The sequence below is a fragment of the Phyllostomus hastatus genome, unplaced genomic scaffold, assembly GCF_019186645.2.
Source record: "Phyllostomus hastatus isolate PE091 unplaced genomic scaffold, TTU_PhHast_1.1 phas_contig_524, whole genome shotgun sequence".
NCBI classification, from domain to species: domain Eukaryota; kingdom Metazoa; phylum Chordata; class Mammalia; order Chiroptera; family Phyllostomidae; genus Phyllostomus; species Phyllostomus hastatus.
This window is the reverse complement of record NW_025333900.1, coordinates 4,144,631-4,170,707: the sequence shown is the minus strand read 5'-3', so window position 1 is coordinate 4,170,707 and position 26,077 is coordinate 4,144,631. Positions and strand designations below refer to the sequence as shown.

Below are 26,077 nucleotides of genomic sequence, written 5' to 3'. Positions count from 1 at the left end.
TGGGAGACATATTAGTTACATTATTCTTTGGGTTATAATATTGTGATTTGCATTTCCATTTCTAGCAAACAATCATAGATTAGAGCTTCCATTGTTTAAGAATTCTTGCCATTCTTTGAAACAGCATGGGTTAAACATAGAGACAAAGAAAATATTGTATGAGGACTAGATGCCAAGAGTATACGGCCTTCTCTGATGAGGTCAATTATGTTTTAAAAGCAACAGAACATTTTGTAACATTTGTTCTTCTAATATGCTCCCTGACAGAACCAATATAGGATGTACAAGGAGAATTTTTAAAAAGCAGCTGTACTACTATACTTTGTCAGCAAATGGATAATGTAAAGTCTTTCATCCAATCAGGATTGTAGGGAAAATGCCATAGTCTCTGCTGGTCAAAATAATAACATTAATCAATAGTAATTTATGTGATGATCAAGATGCCACCTCTTTAGCCCTGGCTAAGTATTCAGTTGGTTGGAGCATAGTCCCCATACACCAAGGTTGAGGGTCTGATCTCTGGTTGGGGCACATACAAGAAGCAACCAATGAATGCATAAATACGTGGAACACAAATCTCTCTCTCTTCCCCTTTCTCTCTTTCTCTCAAATAATAATTGAAAAAAGACTCTTCATAGGAATAAGCAGATTGTGGGTTACATTGTCATTCACATCTGTGTGGGCCCCAAGTGTACCTGGCACCATTTTTCCACAACTAGACAGATTCACCCTGTGTTATAGAGGGACAAGCAGAAGAGTTGAATGTAGAATCTTTTCTTAAAACTATTTATTTATTTATTTATTTATTTTAGAAAGAGGGGACAGTAGGAAGAAAAAGAGGGAGGGGAATATTGATGTGCAAAAGAAACATTGATTGGTTGCATCTTGTACGCCTCCAGCCCCTAACTGGGGACCTAGCCCGCAACCTAGGTGTGTGCCCTGACCAGAAACCAAATGGGTGATGCTTCAGTTCTTACACTCAATCCACTGAGCCACACCAGCCAAAGCTGAATGCATAATCTCATAATTGGATTTGTGTTCTGGCTTAGTTGATTCTGAAAAGAGGTCAAATAAAAGCAATACGGTAGAGAATATTATTTTGAGCAAAAGATTTTCTAAAGTAGCATATATCCATGGACCATAAATAATCGATTGAACACTCCATTACTATTTACTGAACACTGTAGAGTGAGGGGGACTACTGTGGGGGAAACATAAGACTGGAGTCACTACAGTGCATACTCTGGCAGCATGTATACTGAAACTGGAACAGTACAGAGGTTATCATGGCCCCTGTGCATGGATGACTTGCAAGTTTGTAAATCATTCCATATTGCTTTTAAAGAGGAAAAGAAGAAGGCTGGGATCACCACGATGTGTATATCTTCTAGTGTCATCTCCATTAAGGCCTCAAGTCTTTGCTATAAAAACATTGTTTTTGAAGAATCACTGAAAAGCACATTGAAGTGGATCCTTTAAGAATATCAGTGAAGACAAGGACTCGACCTGAGTCCTGCTTTGAGCTTCCACTGTCCACTCCCCATGGTATGTGAGGGCCTTAAAGAATTGTGCCTCTGCTTCTTTGTAGTTTTCCATCTCACCACTCGCTGCCTCTGTCTGTTCTTCAGCCATATGGAACTGTAGTCTTCTGGGCCTTTGCACACATTGCTCACTCTTCTTGGAATGCTTGTCTTCTTTTTGCCTAATTCGTTCTTATGCTTCAAGACTTAATGTGATATATATCCACAATAATCGAAAGCAGGGTGTTGAAGAGATACACACATATATAGCAGCATTAACTATAGCCAAAAGGTGGAAGCAAACCAACTGCCCATCAACAAATGAAAGGATAAAATGTGATATATCCATAAAATGGAATATTATTTAGCTATAAAAAGGAAGGAAATTCTCCATAAAATAAAAAGACAGACTACTGAATGGGAGAAGTTATATGCCAATGATATACTCGATAAGGGGTTGATATTCAATCTATATAAGGAACTCATACAACTTAACATGCAAAAGCCAAACAATCTGATTAAAAAATGAGCAGAGGATCTGAATATGTGGGGACCTGGCCCACAACCTAGGCATGTGCCCTGACTGGGAGTCAAACTGGCAATCCTTTGGTTTGTAGGCCTGTGCTCAATTCACTGAGCCACACCAGCCAGGGCATGAATGTGTACAGCATGGGGAATACAGTCAATGATATTGTAATAACTATGTGTGGTATCAGATATGCACTAGATTTATCAGGATAATCAATTTGTAAGTTATGTATGTAAATATCTAATCATTATGTTGTACACCTGAAACTAGTAACAGTATTAAATGCCAACTGTGATTAAAAAATAAAATAATAAAATAAAATAAAATTGGTAGAAGAAAAAAAGTAAGGAAATTCTGACACATACTACAATGCAGATGAATCTTCTTTACTTTTTTAAGATTTTATTTCTTTATTTTTAGAGAGAGGGAAAGGGAAGAAAGAGAGGGAGAGAAACATCAGTGTGGGGTTGCCTCTCATGCACCCCTCACTGGGGACCTGGCCCAAAACCCAGGCATGTGCCCTGACTGGGAATCAAACCAGCAACCCTTTGGTTTGCAGGCCAGTGCTCAATCCACTGAGCTACCCCAGCCAGGGCCAACATGGATGAATGTTGAAGATATTATACTAAGTTAAATAAGTCTGTCACAAAAGGATAAATATTGTACCATTCTACTCCTATGAGGTATTTAGGGTATCCAAAAACATAGAAACAGAAAATAGAATGGTGGTTGTCATGGACTGAGAGGTGGGACAACAGGGAGTTATTGTTAAATGTATACTGAGTTTCAGTTTGAGGAGATGAAAAAGTTCTGGTGATGGATGGTGATGATGGTTACACAACAGTGTGAATGTCCTTAATGCCCCTGTTCTTAAAATGGTTAAAATGATAAATTTTATGTTATGTATATTTTACAACAAATAAAATAAATCAATAAAAAAGTCAACATAGACATTGTCTCCTTTATAAAACCTTCTCTGACCCCCTAATCTGGGGTGGATGTCTCTAACACACTGTGCTGTTTCTGTCATTACACCATTGCAGTTTTCTTGTAGGGATGTACAACATCAATAATGTAAAACATTTAGCATGCTATTTACTTAGTTATGGTTCAATACATGGCAGTTATTAAAACATTTATCAGTTGTATTGTAATCTTTCTTACTAGTCTGTCTTTCTTTTTTTAGGTGATACAAACTGTAACACTGCATGAAGTGGACAGCCTCCATACAGAGAATGCCAGTCTGTCTTTCTCGATCATAATCTGCTTGAAGACAGAAGCTGTCTCCTCTCTCTTTATGTCTTCAGAGCCTAGCAAAATGTCTGCCACAAGGGCTCATTGAAAAACTAAATGAATGTTAAAGGGATAACTCTTGGAAACCCAGAGTAGAAAAGATACTTTGGAGTAAAGAACATTGCTTCCACTATCATGATAACAGATCATTTATGCAAAGCATGTTACGAAGTTCCTGCACATAGTAGGGGTAGAGTAATTGGCTCAGAGTTAAATAGCTTGGTCTAGTGAATCCTTTTCCCCCTCTGTAATGTTTGAAACATGGGATGTAGGAATGACTCTTAACCTTGACAGTAATAGGTTTACAAATAACTTTTTATTATTCAAATGTACATGTATCACCCCTATGTATTCATTACTCAACTCCAAAAATTATCGACTCCTTGTCAATCTTTTCTCATCTATATCTATCTGTATCTCCCTCACCCCAGAGTATTTTGAGGTTAATCTTCAACACCTTAACAAATTCTCACTGTATTTTTTTTATGAAACTCTTTTTCATGTGTTTAATCTCTAGAAAGGGTGGAAATCAGATCCTCAAAGCATCCATGATATTTACAGACCTTTAGAATCTTGCCAGAGTGTGTACACCAAAGCATAAGCAACAACTGATTTGCCTTAATCTCTAGAGACCAGGAGTTTTCCTCTAGTTTTTATATCTCTGCTGGGTTTTCATGCTCCTGTATTGTCATTTCCAACCTGTCCCAGTCACCCTTTGTACCCAGCCCCCAGTGGCAGCCTTTGTGCTTTTCTTTGTGTAGTCTCACTTTTGCCTTCCTTCCTCCAAAATCTATCAGTCCGTCAAGACCCATTATAGGAATTTTGTTCTACTTAAGACCATTTTAGATTCTCTCACCCTTGTAATGTGATGGAATTTACAACCATAGCACAGTTTTATACTTATTTAATTGTTTCACATGTATCAGTTTTGCCTTAACAAGATTGCAGGTACCTTGATGGCTAGAATTCTGTCAGAACACTTCTAATTTTAAAAAATTAATTAGTTAATTTATTTTTAGAAAGAGGGGATGGGAGGGAGAAGGAGTGGGAGAGAAACGTCGACGTGTGAGAGATACATCAATCAGTTGCCTCTCGTGCGCCCCCTACTGGGGACCGGGCCCGCACCCAAGCATGTGCCTTGACTGGGAATTGAACTGGCCACCGTTTGGTCTGAAGGCTGGTGCTCGATCCACTGAACCACACCAGCCAGGGCTTTAACTGTTTTTGGTATTCTCTCATTTCTCCTGCCCCCTTCCCAAGGTTACTGTCAATGGAGAGCTCATACTAAATTGCTCATTAGTTCATTGATTAATCTTCACGCACTAACATTTGGGTCAACTGTACACTCTTACAGGGATGTAGTAGAACCTATGCAGTGGCCTTACCCAAAATGTGAAATTTAAATCTGATCTGTTTTCCTGCTTCAACTTCTAATTTTTCAGAAGACAGAGAACAGGGAACTCTATAATGATGCAAAGAGCAAAATCTGGACTGTGGAAAACTATAGGAAAAGTTTCTTCAGTAAATAAACTGCAATAGTGGAGAAAACAGGTAAAGAGGGAACACAGAGACTTAAAAAGACCTAACAACCAATCACAGTCTGTCAACCTTATGCAAATTCTGATCCAAGCAAACAAACTGAACAAAATTTATGACATTTATGTAGTAATTAAACACTTCATGAACAGTTTATGATGTGAAGGGTTTTATTTTTAATTTACCATTTAAAAATTCTGATAAAATACATACACCTAACATAAAATTTACCACCTTAACCCTTTTTAAACATACAGTTCATTGGTTTCAGTACATTTACATTGTTGTGCTAACATTACCACCATCTGAACACAGAACTCTATTCATCCCGCAAAACTGAAACTCCCCATTAAATAACAATCCCCATGACCTACCGCCCCTACCCCCAATAACCACCATTCCACTTTTTGTCTCTGCATTTAGTACTCTAGGAACCTCAGATAAGCGGAATTATGTATTTGTCCTTTTGTGAATGGCTTATTTCATTTAGCATACTGTTCTCAAGGTTTATCCATGTTGTCACATGTGTCAAAAGAGTATTTGTTTAGAGGAGTATTTGTTTGTATTTGGTAATAATAAAAAGAACCCTACTTTTTAGAGATACACACTGAAATATTTGTGGATGAAATGATAGAAACTCTGGGATTTGCTTCAAGATAGCATAATGGCAGGGAGCAGATGTGGTACAGTCAAACTAAGACTGGCTACAAGTTATTAATTGTTGCAGCTGGGTAATAGGTACATAGAGGGTCATTCTATTACATCCATTTTGATCTATGTTTGACATCATTTCATAATGCATTGTTAACAAATAAGAAAGTAGCCCTGACCGGTGTAGCTCAGTTGTTTGGGCATTGTCCCACAGAGCAAAAGGCCATCGGTTCAATTCCCGGTCAGGACACATGCCTGGGTTGCAGCCTGGTCCACAGTGGCAGCATTTCGAGAGGCAACCAATTGATATTTATCTTCCTCTCTCTCTCCCTCCCTTCCCTGCTATCTAAGAATAAATAAATAAAATCCTTAAAAAAGCAACAATTCTCTGTCCTCTCCTTGCAGTCTTCTGTTTGGAAATGAGGACGCTTGCTGTCCAGGAGGACGACAATCTCTGTTCCCAGGACCAGAGCCTGAGCAGAGTTGTTGACACTGGCACTCTGTGCCTAGTGATGGACTGCTAAGGTTGCATATAAATCAGAGATTCCTTAGACACTCTAGTTGATAGATTGATCTGGCTGTGCTGTTAGAATCCAGGGAGGTGTTTAGATTCAGACACACAGCTTCAAGGGATTTGTCCTTGTGCTTGTTCCTTGTGTGCATGGATTTACTCAGCATTACCCAGTAGCCTCAGCCTACAGGGGCCCTGCATGGAAGCAGGCGAGGCAACCCTCCCAGTGCACCCTATCTTGGGCTTGTCAACTGTCAGGGGGCTTTCAGCTTGGGGAGTGGAAGGGAGGGCTGGTATAAAACAGCTTCATTGTATTAAGCTCTGTAAGAGGCTGGCTCATCCTCCTGGGGAATAGAAAGTAAATTGCTTCCCTTTAGGGGTTGAATTAACTCTTTCAGGCCAATAGAATTAGTTTAGTAATGACTATCCTGTTGCTTTTGGATTTCCCCAAATGGTATTTTTAATGAGCTGTATCTACCCATTGCTGCCAATGCCATGATTTAACGGAATTGACTAGTAAACTCGGGCAACAACAGGTTTGACTAATTTTTTTCTCAGAATACACCAGGTGTTCTTGTGAAGGGATCAATTGACTGCTTTTTTTCAGAACTGAGAAGGCACAGCCTCATTAGAGGCCTCCAGTGGATGCGCCCTTTAATCCTTATTCATTTCCAGGCAAGGATTGTAGTTTCTTATACCCAGCCCATCAGAGGGTCTTTTGTGTTGCTATCAAGTCTGAGTTCCTTGTTTCCAACATGCTACAAAATTTCCCTTCAGACTTATCCTTCAGACAAAAAAAGTAACAGTAAGCAAGTTTTAACTGACAGGTTTTGAAACCTGAAAGTTAAACATCTAGACAGGTTAGCAGTTGCACAGAAAAATCTTTAAAGACGATTGCAGTTGATTTCCAACTTTGCAGGTGGCAGTGTTTATAACTGAACAGCTCTGAAATTTGAAGAAAAGGTCTACTTTTATTTGCAAATATCTCATCTCCCCCAGCAACACAGAAGGTTGGGGAAATAGGAAAAATAAGAAAGAGTATTTTTTCATTAAAAGCAATCTTGGAACATTTTAAGGACTTCTTCCCACTTTCTTTTAAGCAGAAAAGTAATGATCTTGTCTGTGACTGGCCTTTTAAAGAAAAGCCACCCAAAATGGGAGAATTGACACCTGAAGAAGGCTAGCCAATGGCTCCCATTTGAGAGACAAATTTACTCTGTGAGACCATTGGGGTGCTGTATAGTGAACTGGAAAGATAAACCAAATATTTAACCTTTGAAAGAGTTAACTCATCTCTTAAGGCCACACAGTTTATTTCTAGAGAGTGAGCTGTTATTTGCCTTAGCCACATCCTCCCACCCCAGGATGCAGTCCTGAGTCCCCAGGTCCTCCTCTGAGCAGGGGCTGTGCAGCTGCAATCAAACAGGTGAGACTTCCCAAAGAATTAAGTGTCTTCAGAATCACAGTTCCCCTAAGGAGGTTACAGTCTGTTGGGTGGTAGCACACAGATCTGTCATTTGCGCAGCTGTCCTGTGCTGGTTAATTCAATAAAACCACCTGTCCATAAACCTGAGAGGGCATTGAGAGGTTTCTTGGAGCTTTGGCTTTAGAATCAGGTACATCTGGGTTGGGACCCTGACCTTACTAGTGGGGTGACATTACTTTGCAACTCTAATTTCTCTATAAAGTGGGGTTGATAGGACTACATACTTCTGGGAACTAGGGCTTTCCATGGAGGAAGACTCAGTGATGCTGTAGCTTAGGGACTGGCATGGATTGAGCTCTCAATGGCTGTCAGCTATTGTCATTATTACTGTTACTATTTTTTAAAAGATTTTATTTATTATTATCAGGGAGAGAAGAAGGGAGGGAGAAAGAGAAGAGAAACATCAATGTACGAGAGAAACATCAATTGATTGCCTCTCTCACGTTCCCAACCAAGGACCTACCCCACAACCCAGGCATGTACCCCAACCCAGAATTGAACCCATGAACTTTTTGGTTTGTGGGACCATGCCCAATCCACAGAGTCACATATGTCAGGGTTATTATTGTTACTATTACAAAGTCCCTGCCTCTCTGGGCCTTGCCTCCTTCTCTCCTGGATGAAATCCTTCATATTTCTCTGTGAATTCTCTAGTTTCCCTTTTTCTATTTCCTATCATAGTTTGTCAGTGCCATTGTTAAAGCTCTTACCAGATTGTATTAAAACTGCTTGTTACCCTACACAGTTGTTGCAGGAATTAAAGTAATGTATGTGCCTTGCACAGAGGAGGCAATCAATGAAGTGTAACTTCATTTTATTTTGTGAAGTATCTGTCTCAGTAGGAACAATTTTATCCAACAAATGTTCGATGAATCTCTACTATAAGCAATTATCTCACGTAACCCTTACAACAATTCCAGGAAGTAGATACTGTTACCTCTTTGATTTCCAGTGGAGGAGGTTTGCAGTGCCCAAGTTAAGTTGCCCAAGGCAAACTAGAGGTAAGGATGTAGAGGTAGGATTCAAACTCAAGTGTGTCTGTGAGAGCTGGGATGATATGTCATTGATCCTCGAATTCTTAGCACTTAGAATGTTTCCTAACACCTGGTAAATGCTCCATAAATTTTGCATGAATGCCCTGGAGTCAGCTATCATTCTTCACCCTACCAAGCTAGAAAGGACCCCAGGGAGTTTAGTTCAGCCCTCCATGCTGGTCATTTGATTCTTTGTTCTCAGATCCAGTCCTCATAGTTCTCTGTTCTGCTCTGGATCATGCACAAGGTGCTGATCTGCAAATGGCATTTCCCAGACCCCCTTGCCAACTGGCTTCCAGCTAGGTTCAGCCGGGTGGGAGGCTGCCCTGTAGGAGCTGCAACCATGGAGTTGGTGTAGCCACGGCCAAGCATGCTGCCTACAACAGAGACAAAGGAGGAGACATACTCTGACTTCTTTCCTCCTGCTCCCCAATCTCTGTCCAGTACCTCCCATTGACTAACTGTAGCTGGATGCCAGTTGGCAAGGGGCATGAGAAATGGACTTTGCTACAGGCCAGTTTCAGTGATGCAGAACAGAGGGGCACTGAATAAGCTTGAGACCAATCAGGCAAAGTCCTCCACTTTGTCCCTAGGTCAAAGTTTCTTCCAATCAGGAGCTTTGCTCAGATAGAGAAGGTTCTAAACTGAGAGAGGCTATCTGGAAAGGCAGATGGTTGCAGTGGGGGTAGGGAGCAGGAAAACCTGTCTCTTTGTGTTCTGTTAATGGCATACTTAACTTTTATTGGTTGATTAGGGCTTGTGGAGCAAGTCAAAGTATATCTTTTTTTTAAGTATATTTTGTTGATTATGTTATTACAGTTGTCCTAATTTTTCCCCCTTTGCCATACCTCTACCTAGTACCCCCCTTCTTTCCAGCAATTCTCCCCCCCCCATTCACGTCCATGGGTCATGCTTGTAAGTTCTTTAGTTTTTCCATTTCCTAAAATATTCTTAACATCCCCCTGTCTATTTTGTTCCTACCAATTATGCTTCTTAATCCCTGCACATTTTCCCCCATTGTCCCCCCCGTGCCCGCCCCTTCCCAGCTGATAACCTTCCAAATAATCTCCACACCTATGATTCTGTTCCTGTTCTGGTTGTTTGCTTAGTTAGTTTGTTTTTTAGATTTATTTGTTGATAGTTGTGAATTTGTTGCCTTCTTAATGTTCATGGTTTTGATCTTTTTCTTTAGTAAGTCCCTTTAACATTTCCTATAATAATGGCTTGGTGATGATGAACTCCTTTAGCTTTATCTTGTTTGGGAAGCACTTTATCTGCCCTTCCATTCTAAATGATAGTTTTGCTGGATAGAGGAATCTTGGATGTAGGTCCTTGCCTTTCATGACTTCGAATATTTCTTGCCAGTCCCTTCTTGTCTGCAAGGTTTCTTTTGAGAAATCAGTTGATAGTCTAAAGGAAACTCATTTGTAGGTAGCTCTCTGCTTTTCTCTTGCTGCTTTTAAGATTCTTTCTTTATCTTTAACCTTTGGCATTTTAATTATGATGTGTCCGGTGTGTTCCTCTTTGGGTCCAAATTGTTTGGGACTCTCTGTGCTTCCTGGACATACAATGTGTATTTCCTTTGCCAGATTGGGGAAGTTTTCTTTCATTATTTTTTCATATATGTTTTCAATTTCTTGCTCTTCATTTTTTCCTTCTGGCACCCTCATGATTAGGTTGTTGGCACATTTGGAGATGTCCCAGATGTTCCTAAGTCTATACTCGTGTTTTGAATGCTTATTTCTTCTTTCTGTTCTGGTTGAATGTTTATCTCTTCTTTATGTTTCAAATCATTGATTTGAATCCTAGTTTCCTTCTCTTCTCTGTTGGTTCCCTGTGGATTTTTCTTTATTTCACTTAGTGTAAACTTCACTTCTTCCTTTATTTTTTTGCTGTACTCAAGGAGTTCTCTGAGCATCCTGATCACCAGTGTTTTGAACTCTGCCTCTGATAGGTTGGTTATCTCCGTTTCACTTAGTTCTTTTTCTGGGGTTTTGTTCTGTTCTTTCATTTGGGCCATATTTCTTTGTCTCCTCAATTTGGCATCCTCCCAGTGTTTGTTCCTGTGTATTAGGTAGAGCAACTCTTACTTTCTGTCTTAGTAGCATGGCCTATGTAGAAAAAGCACCTGTAAGTTGTGTGGGGCAGAGCCTTAGGTAATTGCCAGGGTAGGACAACCCACTTCACTGCTTTGCAGCTGTGTGGGGAGGGCTCGCAGAGGGGGCAATGCTGTTACCCAGTTTCTGGAGGCTCACCTGGCACTCTCCCTGTTTCCAGTCCCTTCACCCCTTTCCTGTGTGTGACTCATGCCCTTTCTGCCCTGATGGTGAATCCCAGAATGGGTGGGTTTGAGTATGTTCTAAGACTGTCTGGGCCCTTTAAGTGGTGAAAATCCAGCAGTTTCTTCTGCCCCAATCCCCACTGCTTTTTATAGCCAGAGGTAATGGGGATCTATCTTTCCAGTGCTGGAACAGTGGGCTGGGCGGTCTGGCCTGGGGCTGGGATTGCTTGCTCCGAAGGTATACCTCCCAATTTTCACCCACTGTATGTGAATGTGGGACCCTCCATTCTGCTACCATCTCTGCCACTCTGCCCCTCTCCATGACTGGGCCCCTCCTACCTGTCTGGGCAAATGTGACTTCTTTAAATCCTTGGTTGTCAGACTTCCATACAGCTCAATTTTCTGACAGTTCTGGCTGTTATGAGTTTTGAGATCTGGTTGTAATTCCTTCTATGGTTGCATGAGGAAGCAAAGTGTGCCTACCTACCATTCCAGCTTGACTGGAAGTTTATATCTTAACATGTATTTTTAACTTTCACATTAAAAAAAATGCCCTGTAAAAAAATGACCACTTATCCTGAAGATGTTGTATTCACTTAAGGCACCCACTAGAGCAGCTATAGGAATGTTATTCATAAATTTGTGTCAGAATGAGACTTGTCAATAGCTTGCTTTAATAAATATAGATTAAAAGGATATCCAATATCTGCCTTAAATCCACAAAGGAATATAAATTTGCAGCAAGAGATCAAGACTCTAATGAAGACAGCAGGAGACATCTTTAAAGAGAATTCCCTGATGCAACTTGATGATGAGAATCAGTCTTAACTGTGCATTTAATTTCTTTTGTGAGTTCAAAGCACATCCCTAAAGTTTTATTCCAGGAAGGTTAATCATGATAGTCTTTGGAGCTTATAAAGCTTCTAATATTGGGTAGAGTTGGTAAAAGATATTAGTGTGGATAAAATGTTTTGCTTGTTTAAGGTGAGGTGTTATAAAAAAAGAACCTGAAAAATTACCATCTTTGTAGAAACCATTGAAGAAAGTAATGTGGGAAAAGATAAGGGATTCATAAGTACATAGCATTTATTTGTTAAAAAAAAACCTTTCTCACTCCCCACAAACTCATAGTTCCTTAGCAAAATTCTGTGCATTGAATAGGAAAGAAAAAGGAAAACAGGATGGAAGGAAGGAAGGAAAGGATGGAAGGAATAAAGGAAAGAAGGAAAAGGATGGAAGGAAGGAAGGAAGGAAGAAAGAAAAAGAAAGAAAGAAAGAAAGAAAGAAGGAAGGAAGGAAAGAAAGAAAGAAAGAAAGAAAGAAAGAAAGAAAGAAAGAAAGAAAGAAAGAAAGAAAAAGAAAAAAAACAAAACTTCCTTGATGAGGTGGCAGAGGCCTATTTAACGCAGCACAACATTTTAGAGGCACATGGCAGGTCCATAAAACTTGTAAACTCTTTGTTTCCTTTTTTCTCATTGATTTTCCCTTTTGACCTTCTCTGTACCTTCCAAGAGTGGCTTAACTTGTCAAATAAGCCATATTTTATGAGTGTTTACCTTTGATTCCACACCCAACCCCAATCTCACAAGTCTATTTTTGCTTTCCCTTTATTTCTCTCTAGCTCTAAGCCAGAAGTTCTCACACTTCACTGTGCAGAAGGATCAGATGAGACTTTTGGTTAAAAATTCAGACTCCCAAGCCCCAGGGAACCCAGGATTCTGATTCAGTGATTCAGTGTTGAGGCCCGGAAATCTGAGTTTTACCAAACACCTTAAGTATTTCTGTTGAAGGTGCTGAGGTATGTTGTTAGATTAATGAATAATATATGACTCTTCACTGGGGTATTTCCATTTTATTGAGAGAGGGATGAATCTTTTTAATTGTGGAGCTATAAGTATCAGCTCTCCTTGTGTCTACAGAGTTTTTATGAGGAGCATAGCTTCCTGATAAATCCTGTTGTCAGGCCTGCAGTTTTTGTTTCTCCTGCTGCTTCCCCTCCCCCTATAGCTGTGGGGTGCATTGTTCCCCCAGAGGTGTAAGGGGATCTTCCATCTCTGGTTTGAAATTCAAGGACTTGGAGAAACTGTAACCCTGATTCATTGGTAGGCTGCTTTCCAGCTTTGTTGGAGTTTTAAAATTTAAGGCAAAATGAACACTAATCAAAACCTGTACTCAGAACTTGCCTCACATGTAAGAAGTTACTTCACATATATGAATTGAGGGAATCCACTCCAATTTCAAAAATGGCTCTCCCACCATCTGTCAATGTAGCTGAAATCCTACCATTAGAAATGACAATAGCCTTTGGAGCCTGTAAAACTGTTAGGCCCCAAAATCTCGCTATTACAATGCACATACTTCTAGGTCAATATAACCTTAAATTGGAGTCAGAGAACATTTGAGTGATAGTCTCAGATGATTGAAACTAGGGACCCAAAAAATGGGGAGAAGGTTAGGAGAAAGAAGAGTTTTGCTGGAGGTTGTCTATGTTCCCAGGTGAAAAGAAAGTCATCCTTTTTCCCTTATTCTGTTCACATGCACTGTAAGGAAATAAAAAAAAATTAAATTGAAAGGAAAAATAAAAAACCCAACAAGTAGGAGTGGCTCTTTGGATGAATTCCAGACAAACAACTAATCCTTACAGCATTGCAAATCAACCTTCCAAAACCTGAATATATTGAATAGTGGAAATGTATTTTTATTTTGTATGTTTCTTGACATCAATGTACAATAAAGTAACAGTAGATATATTTTTATATGACATAGTACAGATTGAAATCAATTTAAAATGTCACTTTAAAATACTGAAGGCCACTATTGTTTGAAACATTAGATAAAAGTATTCAATATAATTTTTTAAGAAGATTTTATTTATTTATTTTTAGAGAGGGAAAGGGAGGGAGAAAGAGAGGGAGAGAAACATCACTGTGTGGTTGTCTCTCACACCCCCCCAACTGGGAACCTGGCTCCCAACCCAGGCATGTGCCCTTGTTACAGAACAAATGAGGGGGGCCTGGGACAATATACTATTATTGAAAGAAGGCCCCGGGTCCGCTATGTCCGCTGCCCTAGGAAAGATGTCTCTCAATGCCAGAGATTCATGAAAAGGAAAGGAAATGTTTATTTAATGCTATACTAACTTAAAGTAGTGACCTAATGTCTTTATCAAAAATCCTAAAGTCCCTAAAAACACCCACAAACACACAGTCTTTCCTTCCTTCCCCTTTTGCCCAGTCCAGAGTACCGTATCTCAGGAAAGGAAATAGAAGTCCATGGCTCAGGCAGTCCTCTGGTTCTTAGTTAGTCCTCCATCTCGACTGGGAGACCTCCCTGGGTTCTCGGCACCCTCTGCTGAGTCGCCGGGATCTCTGCTAAAACCAGGTGGTGGTTCCCCCTTCTAAAGCTGTGGGGGTCCCCACTCTGGCACAGGCACGTGGTCCACTCTCCCAGGGCCATGGGAGTCTCCACTCTGTCAAGGCCGCGTGGTTCTCCTCCTCTGGGATATGGGAGTCTCCACTCTGCCAAAGCCACGTGGTTCCCCCTCCTCAGGGCTGCCGTGTCTGGGTTTAAATCCCCCGCGCCAATCTTCTTCTGTAGCCCCATTTCCGACTCCTCCTACACTTGGGCACACTTGCCCTCAATCTGCTGTCTTCTCCAGCTTTTCTGGTCGCCATCGTGGGTCTGGGCAGGTGTCACCCCATGTCCTGGAGCCAATCTTCTCCCAGCTCCCACGCAGGTGCTGTAACTCAGGGGACCTGCCCCCCAGTCACATCTTGAGGGGGAGATCCCTTTCCATCCCCCTGGTCTTGAGCATGGCCATAGCTATTTAGCATGTCTAAGTGACTAGCCAAAGGCTATAGGTATGCTAAATGACCATGCCATGGATTAGCTGCAAAGCTGCCCTGCATGTTCTTGCTCTGTGTGCCCACTCTCTCAACTCACACCTGTGGGGGAAGGGGTGAAGACACCTTAAAATTTCCTGGACACCTTGAGTTCTGGACCCCATTTCAAATGCCTATTTGGGGTCCCCCCTCTTGGCTGAACCCTGTAACACCCTGACTGGAAATTGAACCAGCAACCCTTTGGTTTGCAGGCCTGTGCTCAATTCACTGAATTACACCAGCCAGTGCTTCAACATAATTTTAAATTCTGAAAAGATAAAGGGAAATTTTTAGGATAGAAGTATGTATTTGAGTCATGCAATTGCATTAAATCATACTACAACTTTCTAAGGCTCTGAGAAATGGTTTCCTTTTAAACAATTATAAAAATAACCTCTTTTTGCCCTGGCCAAGTTGCACAGTTTTTGAGAGCATTGTCCCAATATGCTAAGAATGTGGGTTTCATCCCTGGTTAGAGCACAAATACAAGAATCAACCAATGAATGCATAAATAAGTGGAATAGCAAATTGATCTCTCTCAAATCAATAAATTTTAAAAAAGAAATAACTTTGAGTCACAGGTCAGCCTTCATTTTTGTCCTTAATTTGTTTCCCGCTTATTTCTCCCCTTACTTCAGTCAGTAGGCTCTTTACAAAGGTTTCTCCTGGTGTGTATGCACACAGATAGGGTCTCTGAGCTGAGGACATGTGATGGACTCTAGAATGAAGTTGTCCTCGAGGGACCTGAGGCTGCTGGCAGATCTGAGGAATCTTAGGACCTTGGAAAGCTACATTTGGATGTCTTCTCTTCCCCACTGATAAAGAGGAGATAACAATGCCCATTATTCAAAAAGAACTGATAAGATAGAATCTATGAACTTCCCTGAAGTCTGGGCTAAGAGAATTTTATAAGTGCCATTGTTTTTGTTCTCATTAGCATTATTGTAGTTGTACATTGGGAACTTTAATCTGGTTTAAGCCCTCTGATAAGCGGCTACTTAGTAAGAAATGGTGGGCTCTATCTAACATTTACTCTGAGACAAAACAAAGGGGAAGGAAAGTGTCCCTCTCAAAAAAAAAATCAGAATAACTATTTTATAACAAATTGAAACTTTCTGTTAATGTAGTTATCTTCAATTTTAGTGAAAGTCATTTTGAGTAGAATCTCTTCTTTTGAGAGCTTAAAATTTTATGTATCATTTTTGACTTCACTCTAGACTATTTAGGGAGCTTGCTTTCTCATTGTTTAGGCTCCAAGCTACGCCAATAATAAGTGCAAGCACGTGCTAGCCTTGGCTATGTTTTTTGATACTCTACCCAAATCTCGGAGTGTGTGCATTTTGCTTGGAGAATTGCACACTTTGCAACAGGCACTTGCACATTTATGCCCGTTCATGGCCTTAATGGGAAACATTTGAGTCTGGCTGCAAAGGTTTGCTCAGTGTGAAATCTGTTCCTAACACAATGGTCAGATTGAAAGGAGTTTCATTACATGGCTGGGCATTTCTTCTTTCTTTGGGGAATATAAAAGGTGAATGCAATACTTTCCAGTTTAAAGTTACCACAAAACTTCATAATCTTAACCTCAAAATCTACTCCTAAATTTATACAGAGAACCAGAGGCCTGGAGCTGGCTGCAACTGCCTGTTTGATCTTGGTTAAGTTCCAAAAAGCCAGGGAGAGTTCAAAGCAGGGCCAGGGGCAACTCCACACTTTAATCCACGCTCCCCTTTTCCTTCCCTTTTTACTTGCTCTCTATCCTCTGGTATGAACTACAGTATATATACATTTCAATAACCCTAGACACCGTAGATTCTAGAACAATGAGGAGAGCATCTTTCTTTATTGATACTGACAGGCCCTTTGGTCAGAAAATGTCCCTCAACAGATGTTAGAGAATGTGGTCATAAACCAGAAAGATATCTGTTACAACTTTTAAGGCTGTTTTATTTCTAGCTCTCTACATTCCACTGGATAAGGTTTAATTTTTCTCCTTTTTTTCTGCAGATACCCCTCTTGAGGTTTTAGGATACAGGAAAAGTAGTTATGGCTTTAGATAAGTTACTGGCTTTACTTTTGCATTAGTTACCCCCTCCCCATCTCCCCAAAAAGAGAGAACATAAAGAACAATTCTGAAATTTCCCTGACTGGTGGCTCAGTTGGTTGGAACATTGTCCCATACACCAAAAAATTGAGGGTTCAATATCCAGTCAAGGCACATACGTAGGTCGGGGGTTTGATTCCCAGTTGTAGCATGTTCGGGGGGCAGTGGATTAATATTGCTCTCTCACTTTATGGTTTCTCTCTCTCTCCCCAGCCCCACTTCCTTTTTCTCTAAAATCAATAATCATATCCTTGGGTGAGAATATAAAAAGAAAAAAATGAACAATTATGAAGCAATACCAATAATAAAACAAGAATGAGTTTTTAAAATTTGTTATTCAAGGTACTATATTTGGAAGTTGAAAATGCCATTTTGTTTTTTAATATTTATTTATTGATTTTATATTTTAAACAATTAAAAAACTTTATTGATTGATTTTTTTAGAGAGAGAGAGGAAGGGAGAGAGACAGAGGGAGAAAGGGAGAGAGAGAGAGAGGGAGAGAGACATCGATTTGTTGTTCCACTTATCTGTGCATTCATTGGTTGACCCTTGTATGTGCCCTGACCGGGGATCAAATCAGGATAACACTCTAACCAACTAAGTTGGCTGCCAAGGGCTGCCATTTTGTTTTCAGTCTAAGAACTCTGGATGTTATTTTAGTCCAATCATATTGTTGGAAGAAGATTTTATATTATTTTAACTCTCTAACAAACACAGCCATTGATATTAAAAATAACTGAATTGCACCCTGACAATGGAGGCCCAGAAGCATATTACTGACTTAGTACTGACCTAGGCTGAAATGTACTTTCTATCAAATGGGCCACCCAGCATAAATCAATTTAGCTTAAAATTTCTCATGAGGCCACAAGTATTGTCCATAAATAAATGAAACTGGAGTTTTAACACTGTATGGTAATGTCTTCTTTTTTTTCTCAAGAAGAGTTATTCCTCATAACATAAACTAAGCAAGCATGACACATAAACAGTGATAAGGAGGAGTCAACAGGAACAGAAATGGTTTGCTGACACAGGTGACATGACTGACAGTGGTGACAGCTGTACGAGGCTTTGCTCTCAGGTCACCCAGAGCCCAAGTGAGTCCTCTGATGAGATTCACATTTCCAGTGTCCCACTTCTGTATTTCCCAAGCAACCCCAGCCCCTCCAATTCTGAATTTGGCAAGAATGGGAAGGAGTGCTGTTCTGTTCATATTTTCATTGCAGAGCTCCAAATACTGCACAAGAAATGTGAAGATTAGGGTGGGGGATGGCTGATAATGTGAATGCAGGGGAAGGTTTGTGTTATGGCAGATTGTATTTTCCAGGAGGTATATACATATGCATCTCTTGGAATATATAATGTAATATTAAATATGTAATCATCCCACATGTTCTTTTTGCAATGAGATGTTGACATTCCTCCATTGAGAAGGTATGTTCCCTACCTTTGAACTTGGGATAATCTGTGTAACTATCTCAACAATGCAGTTGACACAATACAGTTTGACCTCTGATGCTAGGTCATAAAAGGCACTGTGGCTTCTATATGGCTTCCTCTCTCTCAGGATGCACACCTTTTGAACCTGACACCATGAAGTTAGGAAGCCCTGGCCACTTGGAGAAGCCGCTTGCAGGTGTACTAATTCACAGTCTTAGCTAAGAGGTGTTCCTAGGCAGGGAAGAATGGAAAAAAGAAGGGAGAGGGGGAACAAAGAAGAGAAGTTACTATGGCACTGCTCAGTAACTGACTCTACGAATATTACTGAGATTCTTATATATACGAGGCACTGTCCTGGAAGTTAGGATATAACTATGAACAAAACAGATAAAAATAGCCATGTTTTTATCTCTTTCTGCCGTCAATGTAAATTTAATTTGCTAGACTTCTACAGCTGGGAGAACCAAGCTCAGATTTTACATAATCCTGACCAAACTTTGTAGTTACAGTTAATATATTTCCTGGAAATTAATTTATTCTTTGGAATAGAACAAATTCCTTTGTTACAAATGAATAAACAAAGCCTAGGGAAGATGATGGTGATTTACCTTCATATGACTATTGGAAATGACACCTAAGCCATTTTTGTCTCTTTTGTTTTACTTTTTCCGTAAGTCACCAGGGGTGTGTTCCATCATAGATAGCAGTGTGTGCCTAGTTGGTTATGGGGCAGCTGTATCTGTCCAGAAAGCAATTCGGTGGGAAGATAAGAGTCCTGGCCCCTTCCTATCCTGGCTGGGTGAGGTATCCCTCCTCTGTCCTCAGCCCCTTGGAATGCATGTCTTCCTACCCTTGCTGAATGGATGGTCTTTGAGGACAGGGACAGTGTGAGCCTTGGTTCTGGTTCCACAGGGCCTAGTAGAGTTCTAGGTCCTGTATAAGCGCTCAGTGAATGCTTGGGAGTGACGAATGAAGAGCTGCTTGGGTGGCACCATCCCTTCCCTGACTCCATTCCCCTTCAGTACACTGCACTCCATTCTTGTGGCCGCTGCTGCTCGAGAAACACAGAAATGCACTAGCTAGCTCCTCCTTTAAGGAAAGACTTGCTGCCCAGCTGCAGGGAGTGTGGTCAGAAGAAAGCTCCTTCAGAACCTGCTTTAGCTGCAGAGAGCCACCTTGCCCACAGTCCTGTTGTATTGGGGCAGTCTAAATCCCATGACTGATGCAGGGAGGATGTAAAGGTCTGGTCATTTTGGCCCAATGTGGGGCAACTCAGATGGGTAATATTTACTCTAGAGCTCCCTGCCTGGTTAGCTAAAACTTTATTGAGCCTGCATCATGCTTCAACTTTGAAAGCCAGTCACAATATTATAGGGGTGCTTTCTTAGGAAGGTTGGTAGTGCCTTTCTCATTGCTTCTAGTAATATATATTTAGCCAAAGGTAGACTTATTTTTGTGAAATCACTGCATCCACTGATAAGGCACAGATTGTTGATTTCTTTTTTTCCTGCCCACAGTTCTGCTGCTTTGGATAATCAAATGCCCTGAAAGGAAGAATTGCTTCAGCTGACTAATAGCAGATTCTTTTTCCTCTGGAATTTCACCCCCTCCAGTGCTAGGAGCCTACGATCCTCTGTGATACCCTCAAGCAGACTCTTCTCCCCCATCTCCATTTCCTCCTGGTCAAGTTCCTAGGGGGAGTGCTGGTCTGTGCAAATTAGTGTGCCTCAGCCGTGGCAGAATCATCCAGGAGCACCTTCCCTCCAACTCATTAATCTTAACCAATGGACTGATTTGATAAAGTAGATGGTATCTTTCAGTAAAGAAGAGAAAAATTAAAAGATTTAAATGTTATTAGAGAAAAAAATAAGATTGAATAGGTTCTGGAGATGCACCTGTTGCTTTTTTGGTCAGAACTGTATTCCTTAATTCATCCTTAATTAGAAAAGCATGACTTTCACATACTCATAAACACATTCAATTTTAATTCTCCCTGTTATTACTTTTTGTTTGATTTTGTTAGTTTTAATTCAATCACTTTAATTACACTTAACCGAAAGGAAATTTATCATATGTTAAATTTTTAAGAATTTAAGAACTTATTTTTTTATCCTAAAAATCTCCTTTAAGTCTCCAGTTAAGTCTCAATTATTTTACAGTAAAATGTAGGGGTAATTTTTTATCCATAATTCAAATCAAAGAATAATTTTTAAAAATTTTGTCTTTGGCTTTGAATGCAGGTCATATTTTGTTTGTTAACAGTTTATCTTCCTGATTATATTTTACTTAAACAAATATATTGAATTTTAACTCTATCTTTCTTGACCAAACAACTTTTCCATTTTATTGTGTGTGTGAGCATTTACATATGCATTTAAGATTGTATTCGTCCTTCACAGTTTGTGGCATTCCATGGCTTCAGAAGACACCCCACAACAATTACTTATGGTAATTGGAGTCCTTTGTAAATATTGATGTTTTCAGCTGTGCATACACTTAAAATTTCCTCCTCTCTGTCTATATGGGATAACAACAATACTTTGAGGCTCCAGTGTGTTTGTTTCATATTCAAGGAATTTAAAAGACTCATCAGTCACAGTGCCAAAGTCCTGATGGCTGGTTGGTAGCAAGATGAATACTCCAGTGAAAACACACACACAAAGAGAAGCCTCTTTGGGCAGATTAGGGTAGAATTCAGGTCTATTGCCAAACCTGCTAGAATGACCTTCCCCTAGGCGCCTGCTGGGTTTCAGTGCCTTTGAGAAGGAATTGGAACAAGGAAGGGTGATTAAATTAGGCCTTTTTCTTTAAGGAGGGTCCCACTGCTACTGTGATAGAACAGCTTACCTGGTTAGCCTCGGCAGCCTTGCTCAACTGGATCCAACTCTTTGTAAGATCTTTATTTTTTTAGATGTGCAGACAGTATGATTTTCTGACATAATTTTTGTCCAGTTTTCTCATTCATTCACTCATGCACTCATTCACTGATTTATTTCTCTTTGTAGGTGCTACCCAGTCACCTATGCCCCATAGCATACAGCATACAGCAACGTCCCTTTTAATCCCCTCCTTCTGCTCCCTTCTTCCTTGACCAGTCTAACATCCACTCACCAGCATCACATCAAATCCTTGGGCAAAAGGCTAATCAAGACTCAGCAAAGGAAAACAAATGTCACTCTGGAACCTATATACTTTAGTCTGACTGTTCTTGGTTCTCCAGCCTCTGTTCCAATTTGTTGTTCAGTCCACAGTCTGAAAACAGAAAAGTTCCCCTAGCTTTTCTGTTGAAAAACCCGTGATCTATTATCTAATTTTTCTTTGAAATGTACATGAGTTTTATTTCAAATCTCTAATGTGCTCAGGCTCGCCATTCCATATAGAAATGAATAAAGAGAATAAAATGAAGAGAGTTGGAGGAGAAAACATTTTTGTTTTTCATTTCTTATTGCTATAAGCAATAAAGATGTTTAGAAAACCACCAAGTGACTCTATATTTCAGAGACAGGAGGGTAGGGAGAAGTTATTGGACCATATCATATCCTCCAGCAGGCCAGAGAGGAGTGAGACTGTGGTCATAAGGAACAGATGGTAGTGATAGGATAGGAGGTCTAGGGCTAATCCTGAGACCGTCAGAAGAAAATAAAAGGCTTGCAGAGTACCATCTGGACAACTCACACACGCACGATCTAATTCAGTGTTTCCAAATGTCTTCCTTGGAACACTGGTCCCAGGAGATGTTCTATAAGAAAAGGTGTCTGAGTTGAAATATATTTGGAGAAAGCTACATATCACATTTCTGTCTTGAAGAAGTCCTGCAATAAGAAATTAATTTAATCTGTCCCCTCCATTGCATTAGTGGGACTGCTGTATCAGAGGATGTGTGCATTTAAAACGTTGGTAGAGATTCCAAATTAGCATATGTTTGTATGTCCATCAATGATCTGGCATTGTAACCCAACAGTTCTCATTTTTGTAGCACCTATTAATATTTTATGAAGGTGGTATTCCTAAAAGCACAAGTTTTCTATACTGGTCAATTTTTAATCTTCTTCCAACTTGTGTACTGTGTACATCACTGTCTTTTTTCTATGGATGAGGAACGAAGTCTCACAAACTTGACCCTTTCTTGTGAGGTTGACTCTGTACCTGGAGAAGCATCTACTTTTCTGCTGGGGATTAAACTCTGGATATTTTCCTCTAGAAGTGTTATTCAGCATATGATTGTTGGGTTTTATGGTTTGTAAGCACAGTTCTTTATTTCTGGTAGATTGTAGGTTATTAGCTACTGTGGGTTTCCCCTGTGACTCTAACTGCCACATCTAGCAGGTTTTTTAACAACAGTAATAAGAGTCACCACTTATGAACATCTGTATTCCAGGCACTTGAGAGACGTCATTGTTTGTCACAACAATCCTGCAATAGAGATGTGTTCCTCAGGAGGTATTCTTGGGTGTATGTGAGGCTAGGAGAGGTTGCTGCTTGCCCAAGGTTACATGGAACCAGGATTCACTTAGTTTTGGCTGACTTCTCTGAATCATAATGCCTTTATTTGAAGAGGCATTTTCAGTCCCAAATAACAACTAATGTTTGGAACACGCCTTGTTACATGATTTGACAATGATTGGCTGCCTCTGTCTCCAGATATGACTCTTTTATCACCCAGGTGCTATTTGCCTATTTGATTAAGATCTGTTTTGGTTTAAAGCAAGTTCAACTATGGGATTACCCGCTGTGAGATTATTGATGTATTCTTATCCTCAGCTCCTCATTATCTCTTTACTCTTTCCCTCTCTCTCTCCTCTTGTCCCTCTGTTCTCCTTCTTCTTTGATTTTTCAGTAGACTGGGGAGGTTTTGTCTTCTCTCAGAATACAACACCTTTGCTGTCTGCCCTGTTGGACATGAAACAAAAGATCCTGTGCAATAAATCAAGAGAGGAGGGAAAAGTCAGTGATTCTCAATGTTTTTATCCTGCAACCCTCCTGCCCCCACCTTTTTCCTCATTAATTCCATAACCCATCTCTTCCCACACATTCCTCTATTTTTTTTTTTACTTCCCCGTTCCCCTGAAATAGGGTGGTATTATTTTGAAGGGGTGAGGGATAAGGAAGGATGATAAAGGCAAAGAAAAGACCAGGTATGGGAGGGGTGCAAGGGACAGGACATTTAGGCAAGCACAAGAATGAAAGTGAGAGGAGAGGTCTTTACATTACAGAGAGGGATGTGCCCCTGCCCCTGCCCCTCAAGCTCCAGCAGTGACCACACAGAAGCAGAGGCAGAGCAAGCAAAGGCAAGGGGACAGAGACCAGAAGGCAGTAAGAGGAGCCTGCAGGAGAGGTAAAGCCAAGGAGCAAACAGGGCCAGGTGGAGGCAGGTGACAACACAGACATTTTGGAGAACAGAAGGGCATTCAGGGAGGAAAGCCAAGGCCACGTAGGGTTGACTTTTTTTTTTTTTTTAAGGATTAAGGATGAATCACTGTTTTCATAAGCATCAGTGCACACGCCATATGTTAGGTGTTGCTAGAGTGGAAAACACGTTCTGCTGACTTAGAACAGGCCTGACAGCCTTGCACTCCGCCCCATCGGAGGCTTGGGAGAGAGCCCCTGTGGGTTTAGATTCCCCCAGGGATGAGGTAATACTTCTCAGGCATCTCTTGGTACATGACCCTCACCCCTCCCTCCTATAAAGTGAAACCCAAACCAACATAAACCCTGTAACCCTTCCTTGACTGCTCACGGGTTAGAAGAGAACTGGAGGTTAGCTGCACCACTAATGACTGATTCCACGGTAAAGGCTCAATAAACACTTGGTAATTAATTACAGAGAAAAGAGAAACAGGATACTAATTTAGGTCATAGACTTCTTTGAAAATTTGATGAAAGAAAGCTATGGACCCCCAGAAAAAAGCATATGTGCACGTGCACACCCAGTTTTAGTTATAACATCAGGATGCTCACTAAAATCCTGAGGCCAAGGCCTCTGGGGTCCATGGACCCCCTGGGAAGAAGCCCTGGCTTCAAGTATATAAAAAATTTTTGCATCTGTGAACCGTTTTATTCAATCAAAACCCAGGAGGTAGGACAGTGGTGCCCACATTGGACAGACAAGGAGACTGAGGCACAGAGATGAGGCCAATTGCCCCACTTCTGCTAAGAGGCAGTGTAGGGGCTAAATCTTAGAGTTCTTACCTTCAAGGGCGGACTTGTTCCACTGCCCACAGAAAATGTGGAACCTGCGATTATGAAGACAAAATTTCTTTTCTTTCTTTCCTCCCTCCCTCCCTCCCTCCCTCCCTTCCTTCCTTCCTTCCTTCCTTCCTTCCTTCCTTCCTTCCTTTCACTTTTTGGTAGTTATTGGGGCGTTTAGAAAAGGGGGGAATTGGATTGTACTTCTTTATTCTTTGACTCAGTCAACAGCACATTTCCCAACTCCTTCTTCCTTCTGCCGCCCTCAAAATAGAAAACAGAATATCTAGTGAATTTGAGACCCAGTGAGAAACTACCCATGATGAAAAATAACATGAATAGCAACTATACATATTACAGTTGCTGCATCTTCCCCTTGTCAGAAAAACCTGCTTATCACAGGGTCCATTTATGATTGGATGACAAATATTACAGGGAGCAGCATTAATAGAAGCCCCATAGTGCAATCCGATGCACTGACTGTTGTAGTGTTCTTACCAATGCCCAGACCAGGCAACATTCCAGTCACTTGCCAGTTTGAAAACTCCTTTTTCTCAATAGGCCATTTGTCTCCTTCAGGGTTCAATAATGGAACAATGTACGCTGATAACTGGTGAGTCAGGGAAAGTGAGTATGATACTGCATGGAAGTTTTATTTCATTAGATGATGTGCTAGTGGGAGTTTATATATTGTTTCATTGGAATTTAATAGATTTTTTGCTTTAAAATATCCCTATTAGGAATATTCAGAATATCCCTAATATACAAACTTCCAAAATTTATGACAAAGGTAGTAGTTCTCAGTACATGATGTGCAAAAAAAAATACTCAGGATGCTTTTTAAAGAAAGATTTTAAAATTTACTTTTAGAGAGGAGGGAAGGGAGGAACAAAGAGAGGTAGAGAAACATCAATTGGCTGCCTCTCACACACGTTCCAATCAGGGGCTGGCCCACAACTCAAGCATGTGCCCTGACTGGGAATGGAACAGGTGACCTTTTGGTTCATGGAACGATGCCCCACATACTGAGCTATACTGGTCAGAGACAAGATCCTTAAAAAAAACTCCCAGGCCAAGAAAAAAGTGTTGGTGAGAATGGAGAAAAGGGAATACTTGTATAACAGTAGTGGTGGCTATACCAATCAATATAAATTGGTGTAGCCACTATGGAAAACAGTATGGAGGGTCCTCAAAAACTTAAGATTAGAACTCTCAGATGATCCAGTTGTTCCACTTCTGGGTATTTATTCAAAGAAACCCAAAAGACTAATTCAAAAAGTATATGCACCCCTATGTTCATTGAAGCATTATTTACAACAGCCACTATATGGAAACAACCTAAATGTCCATCTATAGATGAATGGATAAAGAAGCTGTGGTATATATTTATAATGGAATATTACTTGGCCATAAAAAGAGCAAAATCTTGCTACTTGTGACAACATGGAAAGGCCTTGAGAGTATTAGAGTAAGGGAAAGAAGTTTGACAGAAAGAAACAAACACTGTATGATTTCACTTAAATGTAAAATCTAAAGTCAAAACAAAACAAACAAATAAAACAAAGCAAAAACAAATTCATAGATACAGAGAACAGATTGGTGGTTATTAGAGGGAAAAGAAGGT

The 26,077-nt window shown here is 40.4% G+C and overlaps 1 pseudogene; it reads left to right on the top strand.

The window, feature by feature from the left end:
* The first annotated feature begins 1,238 nt into the window (after window positions 1-1,238).
* Window positions 1,239-1,338, top strand: LOC123824090 (annotated as a pseudogene).
* Window positions 1,339-26,077: the final 24,739 nt, after the last annotated feature.